We start from the raw sequence: 27,056 nt of genomic DNA on the forward strand, positions 1-27,056 counted from the left end.
CCCAGGATTGGAATGACTCCTTACCCTCTCCCTTAAAACCCAAATCCTTTCGTCTTTCCCTCTCCTTCCCTCTTTCCTGACGAGGCAACCGTTGGTTGCGAAAGCTAGAATTTTGTGTGTATGTTTGTGTTTGTTTGTGTGTCTATCGACGTGCCAGCGCTTTCGTTTAGTAAGTCACATCATCTTTGTTTTTAGATTTTTTTTTCCCCACGTGGAATGTTTCCTTCTATTATAAAGAGCATATAGTTTAGATCAGGGCATTGGAGTTTGCATATTTATTTCCTGCAGTGGCCTTTGGGTAAACAGAGTTTCTAGTAAAAAGCAACTGTTGAAACATCCATTTTCAGCAAAGAAATTTATATCTGTTTTAAGGACTTGCAGATCTTGTGGTCTCAGAGTACAGTGAGAAATCTGCAGAGCACATTTTATTGTTTGTTTATTCTTGACAATATTTTGTGTACATTCCAACCTCAGTATAACCACAATCAGGTAATTTTGTCTTTTTTTCAGTCTGCTAGTAATTTCTAAGTTAATCTTGACTGCTTTGTTTGTATTTTTTGAGATCTTGTATCAATTTGTTACACAGTACAATATGGGTAAGGACTGAGTGTGTTGTAGCTGTTGTCTGTAAGTAGATGGATGTCATGCTTCTGGCTAATGCTCAAAGCAGCAGTGATATCGGAGCCCCAGTGACGAGACCTGCAACATCTTTGATGCCGTGGGAACCCCCTGGTCATGTAGTTGACACTGTGTCTCCTGATAAACAACATCTGACCGGTCTGTCCTCACTCAAGAGTAAGTGGCAGACAGTGGTGGGTTCGCATGTCACTGGGCAGAAGTCGAGAGAGGGAACAGGCCAAACAGCTGGCTCCTTATGCCTTGCCAACAGATATGAGGCGCTACCCAATGTTGATAATACTTCTGAGCGAGCACAGGATGCCTCTCGTGATGGACGCAATCTGGACAACTGCAGATGGTGGGTACGCTAGTCATTTGGAGTTCGAACATTAAGCAGTGAGGTGCCCCTCAGGAAAATAGCACACAAGACAGGAAAGAATGTCAGTGTACACTCAGTATGTTTGCCAGGGGGCCTCATCCGTAACACGAAGGAGTCTCTATCGGGGGCTATCGAGCACACTGGGCACAACCGGCCACAAATAGTGGCACACGTTGGCACAAACGACTCCTGCCACTTGGGTTCTGAAGCCAGCCTTGCATCTTTTTGGTGGAGGGCTGACTTGGTGAAGGCAATGGCATCACATGTGGGAGCATGTTACGCTATCCAGGGTCAACCATGGTCCTCTGGTTTGAAACAGAGTGGAAGGTCTAAAACAGAGGCTCAGATGTCAATTTCTTGACCTCCAGTATCGGATGGAGAATTGTAGAGTTTCTCTTAATAGATCAGGCATGCACTACACACAGGATGCGGCTACTGGGGCAGCAGAATACATGTAGCATGCACATGGGGTGGATATCGGATACATAAAAGTTTAATGTGATATTAGTAAACTGCAGGAGCTTCCAAGGAAGGGTCCCAGAAGTAGTATCACTTATTGATGGTCATAATTTCCAGTTAGTATTAGGAATAGAAGTTTGTTGAAACCAGAAGTGAATATCAACAAAATTCTCATTTCAAATTGGGATATTTATTGTAAGGCTAGATTAGTCACCAATTGTGGTGCCAAGGGTCTCAGTAATATCTAGCAAGGTTATCATGAAGCCTGAGCATTAATTACTTTAGGTGAAATTAAGCATCAAATGGCAGCCAAAATTGGTAATTGGATACTTTTATAGACTGTCTGGTTGAGGAGCTCTAGTAATAGAGCACTACAGAGAGAACTTACTGAATCAGTTAACGTAGAGGAAGATACCATGTGTGACAATAATAAGAAGAAAAATAAAACATAGTTAAATGAAGTCTTACAAAATATTTTCCAAGTGAACACGTAGGAGAAATTACCAGTAGATTGATAACATTTACTTTCAGACAGTTAGTTCATAATAAAGATTTCAAATAGACTACAATTTGATTTAAGATTTGTTTGTATCCAATGATCAGTAATAACATGTGGACTGACACACTACTGAGTAACGATGACTGAAACATTGTAATTTATTTTAATATTTCATAGAAAGGAAGTAATATTGGTCCAAAAACAGAACTGTTGTATGTGCCTCCTCCTCACAAATTCACATAGCCTGACGTCAGCTCCTGCGCAGGAACATTCCTTCACAAAGAGTGATAGTTTTCGTCTTTGTTTCCCTCTAATGGAAGAACTGTTTTGGGAAGAAGCACGCAGATGTTTCCGACATATGTGTACTTTTCAACAGTGGGTTCTTAATGAAACATCGTAGATTGACTGAACTAAACTAAATATTCTTTTGCCTGTTTCACAAAACTTCATTTAAGTATGGTCAAGGTTTTGGGTTGTAAACCCATTTTCCAGTACACAGCTGATGCCAAAGATGGTACCCAAGCAAAGATGAACACACTTACCGAGCGAGGTGGCGCAGTGGTTAGACACTGGACTCGCATTCGGGAGGACGACGGTTCAATCCCGCGTCCGGCCATCGTGATTTAGGTTTTCCGTGATTTCCCTAAATCACTCCAGGCCAATGCCGGGATGGTTCCTCTGAAAGGGCACGGCCGACTTCCTTCCCCATCCTTCCCTAATCCGATGAGACCGATGACCACGCTGTCTGGTCTCCTTCCCCAAACCATGAACACACTTGATCTCCTTTAATCTATCACTTCTTGACTTAGATGATTTTAATTATGAAACAGTTACATTGTATTGCACAAACTCACAAGATTGATAAGAGAAATTATGATGTAGATTATGTAAGTGGATAATATTTGTGTGGTTACCCATTTATGAATGATGGTCCTAAGATTTCAAAACTGTTACCATCTTCACACCTATGTAGACATTCCAACATTATCTAGAAATCAATGTGCTCATTCAGAAGTAAATGTGGGGATACACTCATCACAACTGCAGAACATGATCAGTTGAACTAACTGGTATTGTGATATGTTGCCAAGGCTTCATGAACAACAAAATGGAGCACGGTGTGGTGGGTAACTATTGCCCACCAAATGGAGAATTGGTCAGTTTCTTCAACAGCCTTAGTAGGATAGTTGGCCAGGTTGGACCCAGCAACCTCACAATAATGGATGATTTAAATACTGATGCATATTCACGTAATACTAGTAATTTAAAATTATCATGTATGTTGAATTCATATAATCTTGCAAATGTGGTAACTTCAGATGCCAGTATAACAAATTTATCCTCCACTAAGGTAGACTACACAATAACTAACAAATATGGTAAATACAACATTAAGTTCAGTAACCTAAAATTACAATACTTAAATCTTTATCACCAGCAAATTATTTACTTAAATGTGGATCATACAGTAATTGTAAAAACAATTTAGCAGAAACAAAGCCTAGCCACTATGAACATAATCACATGCAAAAATATGCAAGCTAGAGAGAGAACTGGAACAGCGTTAGAGGAATCAAATAATAAATGGACAAATGCAATTCAATTTTGTTGAGTCACTGTGATGCTCATTGTTCAGTTAAAACAAAAACAGTTCCCAATAAATTTGGAAAAAGAGTCAAGATAAAACTACCAGCTAGATTATTCAAACTCAAACAGAATATACATGATCTCTACCTACAGTACAAGGCACCAGTGCTGCACAGTTTCAAATATAGATATACCACTTCAAACTAAAACTCCTCAATTTAGGAAACAAGTCAGCAAATATAAACTATGCCATTATATAAACATGTACCAAAGGGGGAAGCACATGCTACAGATTAATATCACTTATTCCTATACTTAGTAAGATTTTTGAGCCAGTGAAGCTGGCACAGCTTAGTGCCTTTTTAACTAAAAACTCCTCTAAGAAATCAGACATGGATTTTAAAATGCCACAAAACCACAACATATGTCACAGAGTATATGCACAAAGTCAGTATCTATCTATATGAAGGGAAGAATATTATGGGCATAGTTTTAGATCTCACAAAGCCTTTGATTTGCTCAATCACGTTCCACTCTCACAGAAACTGTGGGCATACAATATCGGACACAAATCTCTTGAAGTCCTGTTTACATGCCTAAAAAATTTCAAACAACACTCAAATTTAAATTATCAAAATGGAGTGCAAAAAAAAAAAAATCACCATTTCGCCAATGACTAAAACAGTAATGTAGGGTGTGCCACAGGGATCAATACTGGTCCCATTTCTTTTTCTTGTATGTGTAAACAATATTGTACAATCTTCTAATTCCCATGTAACCATGTATGCTGATACCTCTCTAAGGTTTCATGGTGATGATGAAAAGGAAATAACACTTTTTTTCAACACAAGACGTTAGAAGTGACAAAATCATTTTGTAACCAGGGCCTAAAAGTCTATACAACAAAATTACAATCACTGGAGTTCAAAGCAGGCAACTTATGTCACAAAGGTATAGGAAATATTTGTGGAATTTCATATGCAGACAATAAAGACTGTAAATTTCTTTGTCTGCACTTGCGAAGTGAGCTTTCCATGCAGGAAAATAAGCAGTGCATTGTACATAATTAACCACCTGTCCAAGATACTATGCAATAAAAAATTGAAAACAGTATACTATATGACAGTAATCCCATTTATAAATTATAAGATAGAACTGTGAAGATGTACTGTTGATGTACACTTGAACAGAGTACAGATGCTATAAAAGAGAAATGTTAGGTTGAAAAACAATTAAGATAAAAAATAAATGTCTTCACTGAATGAATTCTAAGCAGCTTAAATTCCCTGCTCTAGACTATGCAACAAAATTATACTTGACAGTAAAATCTGGAAATTATTATCAGATGTCAATTTTTTGTAAGCAGTGAAAGAGTGTGAAATAATTCTTGTTGAATAATAAAAATTACAAGTTAAAAGCAGATATAAATTTTCGCAAACATGTAAAAAGCTTTTACCTATCTGTGCAGACTGTGCCTTGTCAAACATTAAATATGGTATGTATTAAAATATGTACACAAATATGATGTGTATTAACCTTGTACATAATATGACACATAAGCGAGATGGCACAGTGGTTAGCACACTGGACTCGCATTTGGGAGGACGACAGTTTAAACCCAGGTATCCTGATTTAAGTTTCCCATGATTTTCCTAAATTGCTTCACATAAATGCCGGGATGGTCCCTGTAAAAAGGGCATGGCCGACTTCCTTCCCCATCTTCCCCTGATGTGATGGGACCAAAGACCTCACTGTTTGGTCCCCTCCCCCTCCCCCCTCCCCGAATTAACCAACCAACCGTAATATCACATTTGTAACAGTAATCATTAAATGACTACACATACAAAGAAATGTAAACCAAAGAAAAATTAAATAAAATGTATAGCCAGTTCTGTTCTATAACAAGATCTGAAACTTACATGAAAAAACCATCCAAAAATTGGGAGTTGGCCAATGTGCAACGGAAGGAAGCATTTTCAGAATAATAAGAAAACGGAGATGAATGAAAGGCTGATGGAAATGACAGGAGCTGTAAATAGGCTGCACATATTTGGATGCATAACACTAAAGATGTGATACACAGAGAAATGTAGAAGAGCCTTTAGTCCTGCAGTGAACAAAATGTAGCTGATGAGGATTGTTACCACTAGCTTCAAAGCTTACTGAATGTCTTACTGAAGGTTACTCAATAACAATTCACAGTTACTTTAGTGGTATGATGCATGCTGTGAATAGCGGTATTTCCTACAGAACTTAAGGATTACCAAACAATAAGGCATTACATTGAGCTGGTTGTCTTACGTTTGTTTAAAATTTCCAAATTCAAGTCATCACAAGTCACCAAAAAATTTTATCTGCTGGCCATTGCTGCTACTTTCTCTCATCAGTACTCCATTATTTGTAGTAAGTAGAGTGGGAGGTACTATGTACCTCTATACCTTAACATCTAAAACAGGGCAATTCTGCCACAGCTGCTGTGTTTCAGACCTTCAGGTCACATTACATAATTTACAGTTCTATTTTGGGACCTACTTTAAATCACCATTTCCAAAATATTGCCTTCTCCTTGAAATTTTTCTTTATGGTTCTTACTAGGTGGTGCACAACATAAGCAGCCATATTGGGCTGCAAAGTACTAGGATGGCTGCTAAATATCCATTTCTTTATCATACTCAACTTATTTTTGAATCAAAAATTTCATTAAATGTCATCACAAATGGACACTAGACGGTTCCAAATCTTGTGGACAGGATGGACATTCTAACAATTAGTCTTCATTCATTCAAGCATTGTTTTCTGTAAATCCCATTATAAACAAGAGCTTTCAGGGATGTGGAATGAGTCAAGTTATACCTTAACAGACAGAAATAATCACTGTGGGTTACTTCTGTAAAATGTGCTAACAACAGATTATGACTAGTGCTAATTTATTCAGGCTTTTACTTATTGAATTACTTTAGGATTACATATATATAGCCACTGCTCCTTCTCCTATACTACTCAGATGCTATCTCAATCTAATTCTTCAAGCAAAGCATTTTTGTAGCTTCAGACACAATGCTACTATTAGCCGTCTGTAAATCAGCAAAAATAAGATCAATGTAATACATATAAAAGACTTATGTGGAACCTGCATCCTTGAGTATAAATATTCTGAAAAGTTGTTGAAACAATGGCTAATGAGAAATTCTTTTAGTTTGTTTTTTAATATTTGAGAACTTTCAGTTTCTTGCATGATGCTCACTGCCAGTCTGTTGTAAAATTCTGCTCAGAGTATAAAGCTCCACTCAGACCCCTGGAGAAGTAGACAGAGTCTACATTCAATCTACCTTTAGTATTGTGCAGAGTTCAGTCTAAATTTACTCTAGTAGCTATTGTTGTTGCGGTCTTCAGTCTGAAGATTGGTTTGATGCAGTTCTCTGCACTAGTCTACCTTGCATGAGCCTCTTCATCTCTGAATAACTGCTGCAACTTGCTTACTACATGCATGCCTAGGTCTTCCTCCCCAGTTTTTACCCCCCCCCCCCACCACCCCCAACACACACCTCTATCCATTATCTAATTGACTGTTCCTTGATGTCTCAGAATGTATCCTGCCAACCGATTTCTTCTTTCAATTACGTTACATCATAAATTTCTCTTTTCCCCAATTCACTTCAGTCTCTCCTCTATAGTTATCAGTCTACCTATCTAATTTCCAGCATTCTTCTGTAACACCACATTTTAAAAGCTTCTATTGTCGTCACGTCCAAAGTGCTTACTGTACACATTTCACTTTTGACAAGGCCGCACACTAGACAAATACCTTCAGGATAGACTTCCTAACACTTAGCTTTATAAATTACAGTAGTTCAAAACAAAAACACTTCTTGCAAGCTGCACACTAGGTTTTTTTATTTATCTTATGCACTCAGATGCATTTCACGTTAGTTACAAGGCATCTTTAGCAGTGTCAGATCAGCACCTAATTCATTATTTTTAAGCCAAACAGCCTTCTCTTACATGCTAAACTGGTTGCAATTTTGTACTTTTCTTTTTGGTCACTGTTTTCAACATATAGCAGTTTAACTGCTATTTTGTGTGTGACACACAGTTAAATTGCTATACATAGAAAACAGTGACCAAAAGTAAAATGCAAACTTGCAACCAGTGTGTGACCTGAGAGAAGGCTGTTTGGCTTAAAAATAGTGAATTAGATGCTTTGTAACTAAGGTGAAATGTGGCTGGTTGTACAAGATAAATAAAAAACTTAGTGTGCAGCATGCAAAATGTGGTTTCATTTTAATTACTGTAATTTATATACAGCTGTTCCAAAAACGACCAGTACAAGAAACTTATATTTATGAAACATTCACATTGCCACAGCCAGTCTGCATTTTATAGCATTTCTACTTCAGCCATCTTCAGTTTTTTGCTGCCCAAATAACAAAACTCATGCCCAAATAACAAAATCAACCACTACTTTTTGTGTCTCATTTTCTAATCCAATACCATCAGTGCTACCTGACTGAATAGAACTACATTCCATAACTCTTGCTTAGCTTTTGTTGAGGTTTGTCTAATAACCTCCATTCAAGGCACAATCAAGTTTGTTCAACTGCTCTTCCAAGTCCTTTGTCATCTCTGACAGAGTTCCAATGTCATCAACAAACCTCAAAGTTTGTATTTCTTGTCCCCAAACTTTCCTTTCCTTTCCAAGTTTCTCCCTGGTCTTCTTTACTGCTTCCTCAATTTACAGATTGAATAATGCAGGGAATAGGCTACAATCCATCTCTCTCCCATGTCAAACACTGCTTCCCTTTTGTGTCCTTTGACTCTTAATGATTTCAGTTTGATTTCTTTACACTCCATTTACGCAATCATTGCTACCTTCCAAATTTCAGTATATACTCCAGTCAACTATTGTTATTAAACACAAATACTTTTAGTGGGAATATATTTTGGCAAGTAAGTGTAAGAGTCCCTAGGCCCTTGAAGAGGATTTTGCAAGATGTTTAGTTAACAAGTTAAGATAGTATTCTAATTTCAACCTGTAGTGGACAAAATATGCTAGCAATCATGGTCTTAGGTTAATCTAATGAGATTTTAATTGCAAATAAGACAGAATGTGCTTTTGGTTAACTTATCTACATACTGATGCCATCTCAGTCTTATATTAATCTGAAAATCCCAGGACATTACACATGGAGCTACAATGATCTCTATTTTTGGTACTTGTAAGTCATTTTGGTTTGTTTGGAAATACATAATACGAGTTTTTAGAAGACTTCTGTAAGTACCAAGCTGTTGGCTGTGTACAATTTGTAAGACTGTTCCATTATTCTTTGAGCTGTGTATATCAACATACTTGTGCCATCACCGAGTTTTTGAAGAACACTCTAGTCATTTGTGTAGACGAGGAAGGGGAACTAACCAAGCTCTGAACCACGGAGCACACCACATTCAATGGTTTCTCACCATACATTCCTGTTGTGTGACTTGATAATGTGACGCACTGTTTTCTAGTCTTGAGATAAGACAACATTCATGCAAGTGGAAATTATGTAATATGTACTGCTTTCTCTGTAGAGAAGCCTTTATGGAAGCCAAATTGGGCTGTTCTCAAAAGGTCATTTTTAAAATGATGGTTCAGTATTCTGTTTTAAGCTACTTTCTCAAAAATTCTTGAGAACACAGTAAAGAAGAAGACATGTCTGTAATTAAAGGTTAGTTTCATGTCTCCACTTTTATAAGTAGATGATATTACTACATACTTCAGGCTTCAAGAAAACATATCCTGGCCATTGACTAGCTATAAAGGTAAGTCAGGTATGGCTCTGCCAAGTTAGCACAAGATTTTACTCCTTCCACTGAAATGATATCATAGCCAAAATAGTAAATGCTTTTTAGTTATTTAATGATTTTTTTGTCATCTCTCTAACATTTTATTTGGCAAAAACATATGAAATCCTAGTCTCAGTGAATGTAATGGCTCTCACTTTGATGGACCATTTTTGTTCTTGTGTTTTCAGCTACTGTCAGGAAGATGTCATAGAACTTAGTATCCACTGATTTGAATTTCATCATCTGTCTTCCACCTACTGCCACCAGGCAGTTGAATATTGTCCTTGCCTTGTTCTAGGAATTTTGAATTTTTTGAGTGTAACACATGGCTTATGCCTTTTTTGATGATATGCTATGGAATGACAGTGCAAATGAAATGCAACTGAAAATGCTCAGGCTAAATAATAACTAAATGTAAAGGCAGCAAAGAGGGAAAAACATTAATAAAATCAGAAAAAAACATTAAAACTAAACATAAAAACCTACAAGTCTGTGTGTGTGTGTGTGTGTGTGTGTGTGTGTGTGTGTGTGTGTGAGAGAGAGAGAGAGAGAGAGAGAGAGAGAGAGAGAGAGAGAGAGAGAGCGGGTAATACAAAGAAAAGGAGGAGGATAACATGAGCAAAGAATTATGCTCAGCAAAAGATAAGATTTACAAGTAGCGAAACAACTTAATAGCTTACATAACAATTGTAGTTAAATTAACATTAACAATCTCAGTCACACAAAGTAAATACAAGACAAGAGTATTGAAGAAGGCTAAAGGAGATGTGACAATTTTAACAGGCAATACTCTCCTCAAATAATATATTTTTTTTGTATTTTTCATCATTACTGTACCCTTTTTGATGGTGATAGTGAAGTACAGTCTGATCAGTCTGATGATGGGCTTGTAAGTTGAAAACAAGTTAATGAAATACATTAACTCTGTAGAACATTCATGATTTTGTGCTTTTCTAAAGCCGTTTTACCAAGCAGTGATGGCAGAATTAATTAACATAAATACTGTATTCATAGTGTTGCAAGACTACTTTTGAAGAAAAAATTATGTTTCTCAACTACTGTGTGTCTTTGATAAATTGTTCTCATTTCATCTCCTCGAAATTTTACATGTGTAGTGTAACACAATCTACATTGTCAATCCTCTGAAATTTTCTTTTTCTTTTCTTAATTAAGTCTGATTATGGAGGATGCTTTATTGCTGTCATTTGAAAATCGTGGTCAGATAAACCATTTATTACGGGGCTCACATCTATATGATGAAAAGCAATTGGATTTAAATACAAATTATGAATTTCTGTGACATATGTCCTTCTATTTTTGTTGAAAATGCTACTATGGGGATTCAATAAACACTCAACATCAGCAACTCAAGGTGCCCTCGATCAGAACTATCTGACAATCAATACTGAAATTTCCATGTATCATCATTCTCAATTACATGTACTAAATATTATCATTATTCCCCCTTATTGTTTTGTGAAGCTTAAAACATCATCTGTTTGGGGCCTATAGACAGCTATTTTATTTTTTCAAGCCTATTACTGAACTACAACACCCAAAGAGGTGTTTGATGCAGTACAAATTGAGTACAATGGCCTGGATTATCATTCAATTTTTTTGTATTTATCTGGTTACTCCTACAGTAAAGTGGGTGTATCCATCTACAAAGGTAGTTCAGTTTCTGTGACTTCCAAATTATGTTCTTTTATGCATAGCATATCTGTAGAAATATCTTTAGATTTAATTTTCTGTGGTGATATGCTGCGTTTGAGGAGTGATGTATCACTTGCGCACATGTTTGATTGTCTGCTCTGTTGGACAACTGTTTAAGCATTGCATTTATACATAAAACAGAATGGTTAAACCAGGGCTTGCAACATTACTCTAAGGGTGACACAGTATTCACATTAGTGTGAGGAACATTCTCAGTGGCATGCCTGATGTCATCCTCAATTGCATGGTTGAGGTTACAGTCTGAACTGTTCTCAGTGCTCTCAATAATCACAATATAATATTCTTTACCTGAATCTTTTCTCAATGAATGCAAATCACAGGTGGCATCAAAATGCTCTGCACTTGTCTTTAAAATACTTATTACCTGGTGTTTAACATCCACAAAATTCTGTGTTTGTTCAAATATTCCCCTCCATTAATACTCCCCTGGAGAAGGACATCCTTGACGTTTCCAACACCTGAGTACAGCTCAACTTAGATTGTATTTTTTCCCTGTCTTGTTAGAATCTTTTCTAACTCCTTGGGCTGTCTTCACAGTTTTGTTCACATTCATCAGAGCAGTGAAGTTGTTGGAGATGTCTAGACTAAAGCTAGTACTGTGCAGCATCTCTTGAACCTCTTGTTAAATCTACACCTACATCTGTACTCTGCAAAACAATGTGAAGTGCTAGGCAGAGAATGCTTCCCATTGTTGCATGTATTAGGGCTTCTGCTTTCATTAACTTAGGGAGTGTGGGAAGAATGATTGCTTAAATACTCTGTGGATGCTGTAGCTAGCCTAATCATGCCTTCATGGCCTCTGTGTGATATGTAGGGTATTGTTGTATATTTCTAGCTTTCTCACTTTAAGCTGAGTCTGGAAACTTTGAAGGTAGATTTTCACAGGATAATTTGTGTCTATATTCAAGTGTCTGCCAGTCCAGTTTTCTCAGAGTCTCTGTAACACTCTTTCATGTGTCAAATAAATCCATGACCATTCATGTCCCCCCTTCTTTATAAATATCCCTTGTTAGGCCCACTTGTTATGGATCTCACACGCTTGAGCAATATTAAGGGTTGGTTGCGTGAGTGCTTTGTAAACTACTTCTTCTTTCTTCTTTTGTGTCTACAGCTCATTGTGAGCCATGGCCTCTTCAAGAATCTTCTGCCATGTATCTTGGTCTGTTGCTAGTGGTTTCCAATTTCTATAAGACATTTTCCATAGATCCTCGGTAACTCCATCCTCCTGTCTGATTCTAGCCTGACCGTTCCCTCCCAGTCTTACTGGATTTCCTTGTAACACCCCTTTAGGTACTTCCGCATCAATCATTCTTGCTACATGCTGAGCCCACCTTAATGTGGTACATGATATTATGCATTCTCCAACATTTCTGCTCTCCTGGTGCTTTTCTCTAATTTCAACTGATTCTAAAGCTACTATACCATATTTAAGCACACTGGGGTGTGTCCCTTGCACTGCATTGGAGATCCTAGCTGTCACTCAGGCACCAACTAGAAAATGATCTGAATCTGCAGCATGATTCAGCTGCCTCTACTTCTGAGTTTTATGCAGCCTGCAGTGTCTTGAGACACCACATGCAACAGTTCATATTCTATCATTCGCTATGCACAAACTATCAGTCTTACAGAACAAATGAACAGGACCATATTGCAGTAAATTTAATGAAGTTAAATTTTGTACTGGGATACGTTTTTGCTGGAACCCACAGTTTTTAAGGTATTCAAGGAAAATGCATTTGAAGGCCACTTTTACATGTTTTTATTGAATAGTTCAAGACTACAGTCTTTAGAGAAAACACATCCTGCTAAAAATCTCAATTATTTTTACATTTTCTACAAAAAGGTTCTGTTCATCTTTTTCTCTAGGACTAATAGTTTGCACATATTGAGTGAGGGAATGTGAAAATCTTGTGTGTGGTATTTGACGGCATTACAGGTTGCATAAAACCCAGCAGTAGGTGTAACTGAATCACCATGTATATTTGGGCCTCTAAGGCTCCTCACATGCAATAGATATAGTTTGTGCCTAGCATCTGTCAGCAGATGGGTAAACTCAATTCTTATGCTTCTGTCTGATGAAGTCCATGTTCATTTGTGTATGTCGATATGTGTGAACAGTGTTGACAACACCACCATATTTCTAGATCCTGTCTTGTTCCATCATTATTGTTCATGATATGTTTGCTGTGAAGTCCAGTTAATAGTCTAAAGATCTGATCTAACCCCACTTGAGCATTTAGGTCATCAGCTATTATTTTAATGTTGCGCACTGGACAGCCATCATATGATCTTTCAAAAAATTCAATAGATTACTTCTTTCTCTTCCTCCTCGGATTCTTTAGTTCATGTATGGACATTAATATAAAGTAAGTGAAGAATTTCCATTTTATCCTGACTGTTGATAATCTTGGGTTAGTAGGTGTAAACCCAATTAGGCCCGCCAAATATTTTAGTTGGTTGAAGTCTATGGTCCAGGTCTTTGTTCTAATTTTTGTCTATAAAAGCAACTCCCTCTTTCCTCTGACTACACCTACAGTCAAGTAACACTAACTTGTGTCCATCTAAGTGCACCTGTTCAGTTTCTGTGACATTCAAATGATGTTCTATTATGCATAACATACCTATAGAAATAAGATTTTTCTAATTTCCTGTGTTGCTGTGCTGTGTGTGGTGCAACTGTACAAAGCGTGACATGTAACTCACACACATGTGTGATCATTCCATTGGGTTGAGCAATTCTTGAAACACTGCATTTATAAATTCAACAGTATTCTTAACCCAGGGTTTGTCATGTCACCCTAAGTGTGACATGATCTTCACATTTGTGTGAAGGTTACAGCCTGAACCTTTCACAGCACTCCCAATAATCATAATATGACATTCCTTACTAGAATTTTTCCTCAAAGAGCCTAAATCACAGGTGACATAAATATGCTCTGCACTTACTTTTAAAATACTCATTCCCCAGTATTTACCACCCACAAAATTCTGTACTAGTTCAGACATTCCTCTCCATAATTACTGCCCTGGAGAAGGACCTCCTTGATCTTTCCAAGACTATAACTACAGCTAAACTTATGTTGCATTTTTCCCTTGTGCTGTTAGAAGTTTTCTAACTCCTTAGGCTGTCCAGAATGAGATTTTCACTCTGCAGCGGAGTGTGCGCTCGGTCAGGCACACAGTTTTAATCTGCCAGGAAGTTTCCTTAGGCTGTCTTCACAATTTTGTTCATATTCTACTGAGCAGTGAAGTTGTTTGAAATGTGTAGACCAAAGCTGGCAGATGTCTCCCCTCAACCCCTTGCTAGATCTATGTCTGCAACTATATTCTGCAAACCATGGTGAAGTTCTAGGCAGAAGGTAATTCCCACTATAGCACTTATTAGGGTTTCTTCCATTTCCATTCACACAGGGAGTATGGAAAGAGTGATTGCTTAAACACCTCTGTGGATGCTGCAACTAATCTAATCCTGTTTTCACAGCCCTACTGAAATGATATGTAGGGGTCTTAGATATCTCACTTAAAGGTGATCCTGAGAACTTTGAAAGTAGCCTTCCACAGTATAGTTTGTGTCTATTTACAACTGTCTGCTAGTTCAGTTTTTCCAGCATTTCCATGATGCTCTCTCATGGGTCAAATAAATCTATGACGATTCGTGTTCCCTTTTTTTATAGATATCCCTTGTCAGGCTTGCATCTCACTTGAGCATTGTTTGGGATGGGTAACATGAGTGTTTTGTAAACTGGTTTCTTAATATTCTACCAATGAACTGAAAACTGAAACCTGATTTACATACAACTGAGCCTATGTGATTGTTTCACTTCATTTCTTTACCATTATTACACACAGAGTAGACCCATAGTCCAGTCATTTATCCTGTTCCAAACTCTACTGCTGCCAATTGCAGCATACTACAGACAAATTAACTTGCTGTTTTTAGATCAGCAGCTCTTATTTTGTAATTCTGTGGCGAAACGTGCAACGTGACAAGTGTCTTCATTGCTTGTGTGATAGGTAATTAAGGAAGGAGATAGTACTGTAATTAGAGATCAGTTGTTTATCCCCAATTTTATATATGAGTGTTGCTACTGCATACTTGGCGCTTTGAGGTAATACAATTTGATTCATTAATTGATTCCTAGACTACTCCTTTAAAATGTGCAATAATTATGTGTAATATTTTGTCTTGTTCAAAATCTTCACGAAACATCTATTGCTATGAATGTTTTTGCACTGTTGGTAAGTTTTCATCTACAGTTTTAGTTTTGTGACATTCTTCACATGGATCATCTTCAAAAACATATGGAACGTTTGAGTTCAGTTGACTGTTCTTTAACTGTTGGAAATGGTGATAAACCATGTAAAACAAAACATTCTATGGCAACATGGGATTTCAATCCATCCTACTGAACAAAACAAACAGCATGATTGTTTCAAGGAGCCTTATCAACAAAATCTGTCTGAAACCTGACTACAGACAACTGCCTTAAGGTGCATCCACACAATGCCTTTTTTCTGCTCAATTTTGTACCTAAATTTCCAACACCTCAACATGTGTAACTTCCTGTAAATAGAGACCAAAGTACATTGCTTCCCACCTTCAGTTTCATTTCATTTTATTGTCTTCCTGTAAATCATTTACATGATGTAGGAACTGTCACAAGTGTAATTAATGTGCAAAGGACATATAATACAAACATAATTACAGAATATCACTTATATAGCTATTTTCAATCCATTTTTGAGAGTACAAAATTTGTCATGAAAATGTCCATAAATGTTAAGGCAGTAATTTTACAAACATTCAAACTACTCATATATGTCATAAAAACTTTTACATAAAAGTTAATTTTTAAGCTTAGTCTTAAATTTTACTTCATCTGTTATTTCCTTCATGTACACTGGCAGAGCATTGTAAAGCTTTATTACAAAATAACAAGCTTTTGTGTTTGTATTATCCTTACTCTTGACTTTCTACACGTAAATTTTGCAACTGCGACTATTATAATTGTGGCAGTCCTCATTGGTACATAAATTGTTCAGTTGTGCTCTTGTACATAGAATGCTTTTAAATATATGCAGTGATGTTATTGTGAGGATTTGTAATTGTTTGAAGAGGGGCGTACAGTGAGTTCTTAGAGAATTGTGTGTTATAATTCAAATAGCTCTTTTCTGTAACTTGAAGATATCTATTAAGCATGATTTAGTTTTACCCCAGAATACTATACCATAAGACAAAATAGACTGAAGTAAGCAAAATAGACTAGTCTAGCACACTCTATGGTGCATATTCTAGATATTATCCTCAACGCAAAACAAGCTGAATTGAGCCAATGGGATAAATACTTGATATGGTCTTTCCAGCTTAAGTTTTGATCAATGGGCGCAGCCCATAAACTTTGTGCATTGCACATTTTCTATCTCTTTGTCACTCAGTTTTAACTGGAGGTCATTTCCTTGGGTTTTACTGAAGTTCAGTGTTAACTTGTTTACATTAAACCACTGCTGAACATATTTCACGACTTTGTCTGTTGTGGCGGATAGTGATTTTTTATAATTATGCTCGTGTCATCTGCGAGCAACATAATTTTGGTAGAAATAATTGGATTCCTTATGTCATTTATATAAAGCAAGAATAATAAGGAACCACGAACATTGCATTGATTTAATGGTTATTATAATCTGAGATGATTTGTATAACCTGAGTTCTATCTTGAAGGTAAGATTCAAACCATTTCCACGCAACTCCTCTTACTCCTACTGCCTCTATCTTTTTTAACAGAATTTGGTGATTTACTGTAGCAAAGGCTAAAGATCTAAGTTAATACCCACTACACATTTTTTATTGTTGAAATTCCTGACAAACCCTTCCATATAGGTATGGATGGCTGATTCTGTGCTGTGGCCTGAATAGAAGCCATGTAGATTGCAGTTCTGAATTTTGTATGCATCTAAGTAATTTATGAGTCTGATTTACATCAATGCCTCTAAAATGTAGGAAAATGACTATTGAAGGGAAATTGGTATGTAGTTTTCTACCTCTTATGGATCTCCTTTTGACACAGAGGAGATTTTCAAACCCTGTGGAAACACCCCTTCGTTGAATGACAAGTTGGCAATATGCGTGGGAATCTTTGCGCTCTTTAGCAGGTAACAGGCAGCTGGGCACGGGCACATGTGCGTTTCATTGTGTAGTGTGTTGTGATGGTGCTGTGGAACTGATGTGCAATAATGTCTGTTGTCTCCAAAGGAACCACACTTAAAATTTATAGTAGTATTACAGACATCGAAAAGTCGTATGGAATGCCACCTCTAAAGATTATTTGAATAAAAATTTGAGATGTGATGCCCCGTGCGCCAAGTATGAGATAAAGAGACTCCGAGCAAATCACTGTAAATAATAAAATACTTCCGTAAGTTTCGAAGTAGAAAATCGGAGATGAATAAGCCAGAACTGTATGAAAAGTGTACGTGAAAACTGTGGGCGTATATTCGTGCTATGGCGACTCAGTAGCACAACAACTAAAGAACCTGACTTCTGAACAAAAGAAATGGTGTCTGTGTAGTCCCTCAGCAAACTACCGTAAACAGAAATGGAGCACACTGATGCTGCAAAAAATCTAAAACTGGGGAATACACTCCGTTCTAGTGGACTCTGATGTTTACGAAATACTCAGCTTCGTCGAGTCCAAGGATAAGCTGCATATAGTGATCTTTCGTGGTTTAAAGTTTTGTAAACAACTTTTTTAAAAAAATAAAATATAAATGACGCATTGAAAGTTAAATAACCTTCACATAATAACTAAGAATATCTCTTAAATATTTCTCAGTTTCGGGAAATGCTTTGTTTTGAAATGCGAAATAAATAATTCCAACTGGTACTTAAGCCACCGTTTACTATCTGACGAAATATATTACCAGCCTTATCGTTGCAGTTTCCCTAGCAGAAAATCTAAAATTCCACAGCTAACTCGTTCTGAAATTGGCAAACAAAACGTCTGTATATCTCGTAACTCTGTTATTTAGTTACCTGCACTTGACATACAGTTGCTTTTGCGTTTCCTTTTTCTGTCGGGTTTTCATCGCAATAAACAAACCACAAGCTCCCTAACAATGAAAGTTATCCACAGCAGACTGCTTGCACAATTAAGCAACATGTGAACACGAGACATGTGAACATGTAAACCCACAAGTGTTCCTTCCACAAAGTTTGCTCATGCCCTTTTAGTCCCGTGCGTCTGCGACTGCGCACGAGGAAGCAAGCATCGAGTGGATTAAAAGTTGTGCAACATGTACCAGCGTAAGAGAACCGAAATATCATTCACATCAGTGTCGTCTTTGTGTCCCCTCGATCTCCAAACTTGTTGAAAACTAACCAGCGCTACCGAATCATCTTGTAAAGGGCACGTAGAAATCCGTCGCTGATTACTACGTTGATGGTGTCATTTCGCTGCAGAACGCCAGTCCGCGGTGTCTGATACTCATTCCCGTTACGGCAGTCGGTATGCTACACTTGCAGAAATGTGCGAGTTCTGTTTTGCACATGAAGATCTGCTGACATTCCGTCTCACCCCGCCTGAACCTTCTGCTACAGAAATAGTGTCATGTCGCAAGGAACACATTACCATGTCGCCTCGAACGTCAGTGGAGCACAAAGCATTCTTTTAGAAACAGCCTTATATACATATGCAGCGGTATACATTAGTAGATCTCAGACAAATACAGAAATCCTGGCTAATGGGCACGTAAAATCTGTAATTCATAGTGACACTTCTTTACCTCAGCTACACTGTTTTCTCAATTAGGTCCAAAAATCCGATGTGGAAGCCAGAGGAAACGGCATTAGGGTCAAAATATTGATCTTTTATTGTCCTAGCTTGTGCAACAACTACGCTCTCAGAACTTTAGTAACATCATTAGGTTGGACGAAATGTTAATTGAAAATTATGGCATCTACTTTGTTCGCAGTAAAATGCTCGGTAATTATTGCTAAAATGTTAACATGAACAGTCACGGTAAGTCATTGCCATCGATAGATGTGTATAAATATTCACAAACGTTTCGTCCAAAGCTAAAGAAAATAGTATGCCTCCTTTATACATGATGAAAACAATTTGTTGGAGTAACAGAAAAATTATTCCTTAGATTAAATTCTATTACTCCCTTTCTAACTCTAGAATATCAACACTGGTATTTCATTATATTTAAAAAGTAGTCTCCTTTTTGTGACGCATTCGATTAAAAAGGAATTGTAACACAAAAATAGTTCAACTGGTCGTGGTCAGAGGAATTTAGTGCTTGTGTAATCAATTGTCCAAAACTACCGCGAATACTACAAACTGAGCGGCAATAAACGGAAATGTAACACATGCGAATTTCTCGTTGTTTGGCGATGTAGTTGCGATTTTATTGTTAAAGTGAACATTGTTAACAGTGAAAACTTTATACAACAGAACAATTATCTAAATACATTCACATATTTGAAATTAACATCACACCTTGAAAAAAAAAAAAAAAAAAAAAACATTACAGGTAAGGAAGATTATAATGGAACATACTAAAGTGTTACAGTGGGGGACAAAATTTATTTGGGGCCCACATTCCGCAACATATGTCATAGTGCAAATCTTCATAAATTATTTTGATAGATATTACGTGAAAAGGCATTCAGTAAAGTGGTGCTACAGTATTTCATCCATTATAAAAGGCCTACTCACAATATGTTTATTTGCGTGACCATCTTCCGCAGCAGTTATTATAGATAACTCAGCCCAAGACGGATAACCTTGCTCACAATTCAAATTATTTGAGTAATGCCAAGGGTTGTCATCCGTCCCGATATATCGGGACAGTCACAGTTCTGGACCTTCTTGTCCGGACATGACCCAATTTTGTCTCAATTTTGCAAAATACTGTTACGAGCTTGGTTCAAATACTGAAGTAACGCCATCTGTTAGCGTAACATTAAATGCAGTCTCCGTTTATTTTTTAATGTCAACAAGTTTATGTTCACATTTTGTCTCACAGAGTTGGAGGTTGCATATCCCGTATCGGCGATGCAAGCACGTTCCAGTTGAGGCCACATCGTTCGAGAAAATACCATACTTCTGCAGTAGTCAAGCAGTTCTCATTTGAATAGCGATCTGATACGACGGTTCTTTCTAAACGTAATACGAACAACTAGTGTAAGTTAGTAATGTTTGAATGTTTACTGCTGGTATGTAGGGCGTAAAATGTATAGTGACTTCTACTTCGATGACTAACGTGTTACTGTCAACTGTTTACCGTCTATTAAACTTATCTTATCACATCTTACGAAAACGCCGGAGGAAGGAAAGTGAAAGTGCCACTTTTCGAATGATTACAGAAGAGAGGTCTTTTGTCAGGAAAGGACGTACGTATTGTTTTAAGGTAGCGTTACGTGAGGTAACTGCTTCATCTCAATAATTCACGGAGGTAAGACAGATGTGAAGCATCACGTTTCTACGAAGAATCATACAAATAGATTCGCAATAGCATCGACATGAAAGCCTATTTCTACATTCTTGATTAAAGAAGATACCCAGGAATAAATCATCTTTCCTGGTGCAGAACTAGTAACAGCTTATAAAGTTGTCAAGCATCATGAGTCCTTCAGTTCTCTTGACTGTACCGTAAAACTGAATACCGCTGTTTATTCTGACTCCAAAGTCGCCGCAAGGCAGTTTACAGCCAGGGCCAAAGTTACAGCGAATATTAAAAATATTCTGGCACCACACTCCGTATCCGAATGCATAAAACAGTTGCAAGAAGTTTCATTTTACGGCATAGGCACCGACTCATCGACCCACAAGGCTGGAAAGAAATCTCCAAAGTTGTTCAGTACTTCAGTGAAACTAAACTTTTTAGAAACTAACCGTGACTCGGAAGAATGGAAGTCTAGGTGCTCCATCTAAGAAAGCTGGATGCACTTTCGTAAGGAAACCGAAAATCTTGAAAACCGATGACAACTGCTAAAATTATGCGAATATTTTTTTCTTTTCCAGAACACAACGCCTCTGTGGAAAGAGTATTTTCGCTGATGGCCGAGTGGACTGTTGAAATATGTGACTGTGAAATCAACCTTATAGTGCCAGTTTAACTACAAGCTGACTTGCTTTGAGTTCTATATATAGCTTAAAGAAAAAAAGACTTGCCAAAAAAGGTGAAACCCTCCGAATAATGTGGTGTATCAACTACTTCTGCCGCAACGAGTTCCATTTAACTGTGTTCTAAACAAAAAGTAATTATATTACATTTTTTTTAAAATTATTTCTACACCCGCATTCAGGGTGTCCCAACGAAATCCCAGCTAAATATGTCAACCCAAGTAACGCAGTCCCTAGAAGTTCGGTATTACTGTACAATAAATAATATTGTGCATTATTATTAAAGTTTTGTCTAGACTACACAGAAAAAATTGCTGTATATAATAATGTGTAGCACCGCGTCTGGTTCTAAATTTTGGATGATCAAGATGTTGCTGTGATAACACTTTCCTCCTTTCAAGCAGAAGGTGTGCAAAACTGGGGTGTAACGAGCGTTAAAAATTGATTCAGGAAAACTTATTGAGAGAACTGAGGCTGAATGAGATGGTAATCCAACATTTCATACAGTACAACGTGTTACGGATGCTGCCATGTTTGCTCTTAAAGAACTATTTAAAAGAAAAAAGAGCTTCCCTCGTAGCTGTAGGGTACCAAATGGTTCAAATGGCTCTGAGCACTATGGGACTTAACTTCTGAGGTTATCAGTCCCCTAGAACTTAGAACTACTTAAACCTAACTAACCTAAGCACATCACACACATCCATGCCCGAGGCAGGATTCGAACCTGCGACCGTAGCGGTCGCGCGGTTCCAGGCTGTAGCGCCTAGAACCGCTCGGCCACATCGGTCGGCTGTAGAGTACCACTCACTGTATTTGGCGAACAGTAACTTGTAAGAATCATTCTCAATTTTTATGTTTTTATATTCGTGTGGCCTAATACCCCATAGTGCCGGCAATGATTTGTGTATTTCGATGCATTCTAATATGAATTATCTGCCTTGTTGTTTTTAACTCATTTTACTAAGCAAACACAACTGTAAACGCGAAAAAACCAGGCGACTGTACTTCATTGAAGAACGTGACTGACGAGGGCTTTGTGAATACTGCCTACAGATGGCACATTATTTCTCAGGTAGGTTAGCGCGCATTACGCTATTTAAGAAGTTTTTGATCTGTTCAGTATTATTGAGCAACCTCTCAATCTAACCCACACACTTTCAATATTACTGCACAATCGGTAACACTGAGTAATAATATTGACAATCCAGAGGCCGTTTAAGATAAGTCAGATACAATGGAGTTTACAGTATTCACTTGTTTTATTTTTGTTACTGGCACATAATCCGTAACCTACATTTTACCGAGATAATAGTTTTGAAAACTATGAAATTAGGGTAATATTATATTAAGGACAAAAAATTGTTTACAAGGGTATTAATGAAACGAAATGCGATAGGTTTATTATTGTTTTATTAGAAATAAAGAAATTTAATTCAATTAACAATAAATTGAGTTACATATGATTATATAAAATTGTATTGAAGCCGTACAGTACAACAAGACATGATTTAATTGGAAACGAAACTTACGCGACAAGAAAATGAACCTTTTGTAATTAAGCTATGAGTCCCAACCTGAAGATCAGAAAAATTTTGCGCAGGCATTTGGTCTCACATGGCAAGTGAACAAACCTTGATGCGTACAGTGAAGAGTATTGTTGATTTAAGGCATGGTAGAGGATTAGCAGATAGCTCTCTCTAGCAAGATGGATTGCTTCGATGCCTACAACGCTTGACTTCGTTGACCAAGCTGAGCATTTTTGTGATGTTTCATTTTCAAACGACTGATCAACACGTGGATGCTAAGAAATACAAGAATGCAAAGAAATGAAGCAGATGTAAAAAAGTTGTACGACTGTTTCCTATTCATAAGCAGCATGTAATGTGCATTAACATTGGGATAGCAAGTGATGAAAAGATCAGTTGCTACACGCTGATGAACTTGGCAATCTAAGAATTTCAAAGAATAGTGGTAGCAACTTTGACAGTGTGAAACTTCAAAGAAGAAATGGAATTCCACCTCTAAGGTGTATAATGTCTGAAATCACAGGGTACGACAAGGCTATTGCTATCATTGTCGAAACGATTTTGCGTAGCATTGCGTTCCACAAAAATTCGAATGAAGAGCTTCAGCACCTTTTAGAGTGCCAGTTGGTAAACTGAGACTGTCTCAGATAAAAACGACGCCGAGTTTGCGTAACGCATTGAAAACTAGTTTAAGATGCTCATCGTGTTCCTCCTGGGAAGGAGAGAAGACTAAAATACGATACCACGCAAGTAGGTGTAGCAGAAGCGAAATTTGAAAAGAGGATTGTCTGTGAATCTTCGCCAAGTGTTCACTGCAAAATTAGGATGCGTGTTCATGTCTCGTCGGTGTCACCAATATGGAGAAGACGTAAGCGGAATTGTCATTTGTACTCAGGTGATTCATCTGAACATGTTGCCCTCGTGATAACGGCCGCAAGACGGGAATTAAGACTCTGAAGGCGGAATGGTAGTTGGAGCTAGACGCGTGGGACATTGCATTTCGAAAATAGTTAGGGAATTCAATATGGTGATATCTACATTGTCAAGAGTGGGCCGGGAATATCTATTTTCGGGCATTACCTCTCACCATGGACAACGCAGTGGTCGACGGTCCTCTAACAACCGCAGACAAGTAACACTGCGTGAAATAGCACATAAATCAATGTGGGACGTACGACGGACGTATCCGTTAGGATAGAGCGTCGAAATTTATGGGCAATGGCAGCGGACGACCGACTCGAGTGCCGTTGCTAGCAACCCGACATTGCAGCGCCTGTCCTGGACTCGTGACCATATCGGTTGGATTCCAGACGACTGGAAAATTGTGGCGTGATCAGGCGAGTCCCAGTTTCCAATGGTATTTGCTCATGGTAGGGTTCGAGTATGATGCAGACCCCCCCCCCCCCCCCCCCACGAAGCCATGGACTCAAGTTGTCAACAAGGCACTGTACAAGATGGTGGTGGCTCCATAAAGGTGTTAGCACCATGGACTGGACCCTCTGGTCCAACTGAATCGATTAGTGACTGTTTATGTTCGGCTACCTAGAGACCATTTGCAGCCAACAGAAATTTTTATGGATGACAATGCGCCATGTCACTGGACCGCAATTGTTCGCGATTGCCGGCCTCGGTGGTCTAGCGGTTCTGGCGCTGCAGTCCGGAACCGCGGGACTGCTACGGTCGCAGGTTCGAATCCTGCCTCGGGCATGGGTGTGTGTGACGTCCTTAGGTTAGTTAGGTTTAAGTAGTTCTAAGTTCTAGGGGACTTATGACCTAAGATGTTGAGTCCCGTAGTGCTCAGAGCCATTTGAACCATTTTTGTTCGCGATTGCTTTGCAGAACATTGTGGACCATTCGAGTGAATGATCTGGCCACCGAGATTATCCGACATTAATCCTGTCGAACATTTATGGGACGTAATCGAGAGGTCAGTTCTTGCACGAAGTCCTGCACCGGCAACACTTTCGCAGTTACGGACGGCTGTAGAGGCAGCGTGGCTCAGTATTTCTTCAGGAGACTTCCAACGACTTGTTGACGCCACGCCATGCCGAGTTGCTGCTCTGCGCCAGGTAGTTGGAGGTCCGGCACGATATTAGGTGGTATCCCATGAGTTTTTCCATCTCAGTGTACGTTGGATGTTGGGTGTCCCGTACCTCACAAAAGCCCATTCCTCACAAGAGCTGTATGTACTGAATAGATAAAAAAAAAAACACACACACACACGCCCGGGTTCGATTCCCGGCGGGGTCAGGGATTTTCTCTGCCTCGTGATGGCTGGGTGTTGTGTGCTGTCCTTAGGTTAGTTAGGTTTAAATAGTTCTAAGTTCTAGGGGACTGATGACCATAGATGTTAAGTCCCATAGTGCTCAGAGCCATTTGAACCAAACACACACACACAGAAATTGAACATCAGCTGATTGGAGACGTGTAGTGCGGTTCGAGGAGTCACGATTTTGATTCTGCGTCTCGCTGTGGGTAAGAGCTGCCACGTCCGTTTGTAAGGAAACCCAAAGAAATTCACAAAGGTGGCAGTAGGTTCAACAAGAAAAAGTAACTCCTCACGGTAAACGGACCCTAGATTCCCGCGCTACAGCGAACGACCATTGCAGGGAGCAAGGAGTGAACCATAGCGGTAATGACTAGAGAAAGGCGCTGAGGTAGGATAAGGTAAGTTAATACGACATGTTCAACAACATACAGGGCTATTACAAATGATTGAAGCGATTTCATAAATTCACTGTAGCTCCATTCATTGACATATGGTCACGACACACTACAGATACGTAGAAAAACTCATAAAGTTTTGTTCGGCTGAAGCCGCACTTCAGGTTTCTGCCGCCAGAGCGCTCGAGAGCGCAGTGAGACAAAATGTCGACAGGAGCCGAGAAAGCGTATGTCGTGCTTGAAATGCACTCACATCAGTCAGTCATAACAGTGCAACGACACTTCAGGACGAAGTTCAACAAAGATCCACCAACCGCTAACTCCATTCGGCGATGGTATGCGCAGTTTAAAGCTTCTGGATGCCTCTGTAAGCGGAAATCAACGGGTCGGCCTGCAGTGAGCGAAGAAACGGTTGAACGCGTGCGGGCAAGTTTCACGCGTAGCCCGCGGAAAATTGGCTCACGCCAGAACTGGAGACCGACAGCGCCGACTTCATCTTTCAACAGGATGGTACTCCACCGCACTTCCATCATGATGTTCGGCATTTCTTAAACAGGAGATTGGAAAACCGATGGATCGGTCGTGGTAGAGATCATGATCAGCAATTCATGTCATGGCCTCCACGCTCTCCCGACTTAACCCCATGCGATTTCTTTCTGTGGGGTTGTGTGAAAGATTCAGTGTTTAAACCTCCTCTACCAAGAAACGTGCCAGAACTGCGAGCTCGCATCAACGATGCTTTCGAACTCATTGATGGGGACATGCTGCGCCGAGTGTGGGATGAACTTGATTATCGGCTTGATGTCTGCCGAATCACTAAAGGGGCACATAGCGAACATTTGTGAATGCCTAAAAAAACTTTTTGATATTTTGTATGTGTGTGCAAAGCATTGTGAAAATATCTCAAATAATAAAGTTATTGTAGAGCTGTGAAATCGCTTCAATCATTTATAATAACCCTGTATATTGCTTTATTGGAGCAAAAAAATGTAAATAGTTGTAATTGATATATTAAGTTGCTACATATGTGAGCCACATTTTATAAACGTATTACACTGTTCTTGTTATTAGCACTGTTCATAATTGTCGATAAATATGAAGTGCTGTACACTCAGTAAAGTAACTTTTGCAACAGGTAAGGTAATTCTGCAGCAGTGAGAAGTCATCGTCGCAGTACGAAGTTTCATTCATCCAGTTGGAAAAATCCTAAATTTCAGGAGTGGAATGTTCACATCTGTTGTCACACATGTTGCCACCTTCCTTTGCCAGTTGTTTTTGGCAGTTGTGATGGTAGGGTGCTAAGCAGAAAGTATTTTGTCCACAATACACATGCTTTTTGCACATCAGGTAAGTAAGTCATCAAGCAGACACCACAAATCCAGTCGTCACCTTTACTGTTCCCTGGACGTTGTTGTTTGGCTGGATTGGCTGCAACTTTTAGGACATTATTTACAGTTGTGGATCTCGATGCTGACGGACTGGAATGTTGGTTACTTTCACCTGCACTGAGACATTTGACCAATGAATTCTTTTTCCTCGTGTTGTGTTGCGGTGTTCATTCCTTAACATCCAACTTCATGAAAAAGTGCCTTACCACATTCTCACTGTCCATTGATGCACGGTACGCCGATAGATCCTCC

The sequence above is a fragment of the Schistocerca cancellata genome, chromosome 2 (genome assembly GCF_023864275.1).
Source record: "Schistocerca cancellata isolate TAMUIC-IGC-003103 chromosome 2, iqSchCanc2.1, whole genome shotgun sequence".
Classification (NCBI taxonomy): Eukaryota; Metazoa; Arthropoda; class Insecta; order Orthoptera; family Acrididae; genus Schistocerca; species Schistocerca cancellata.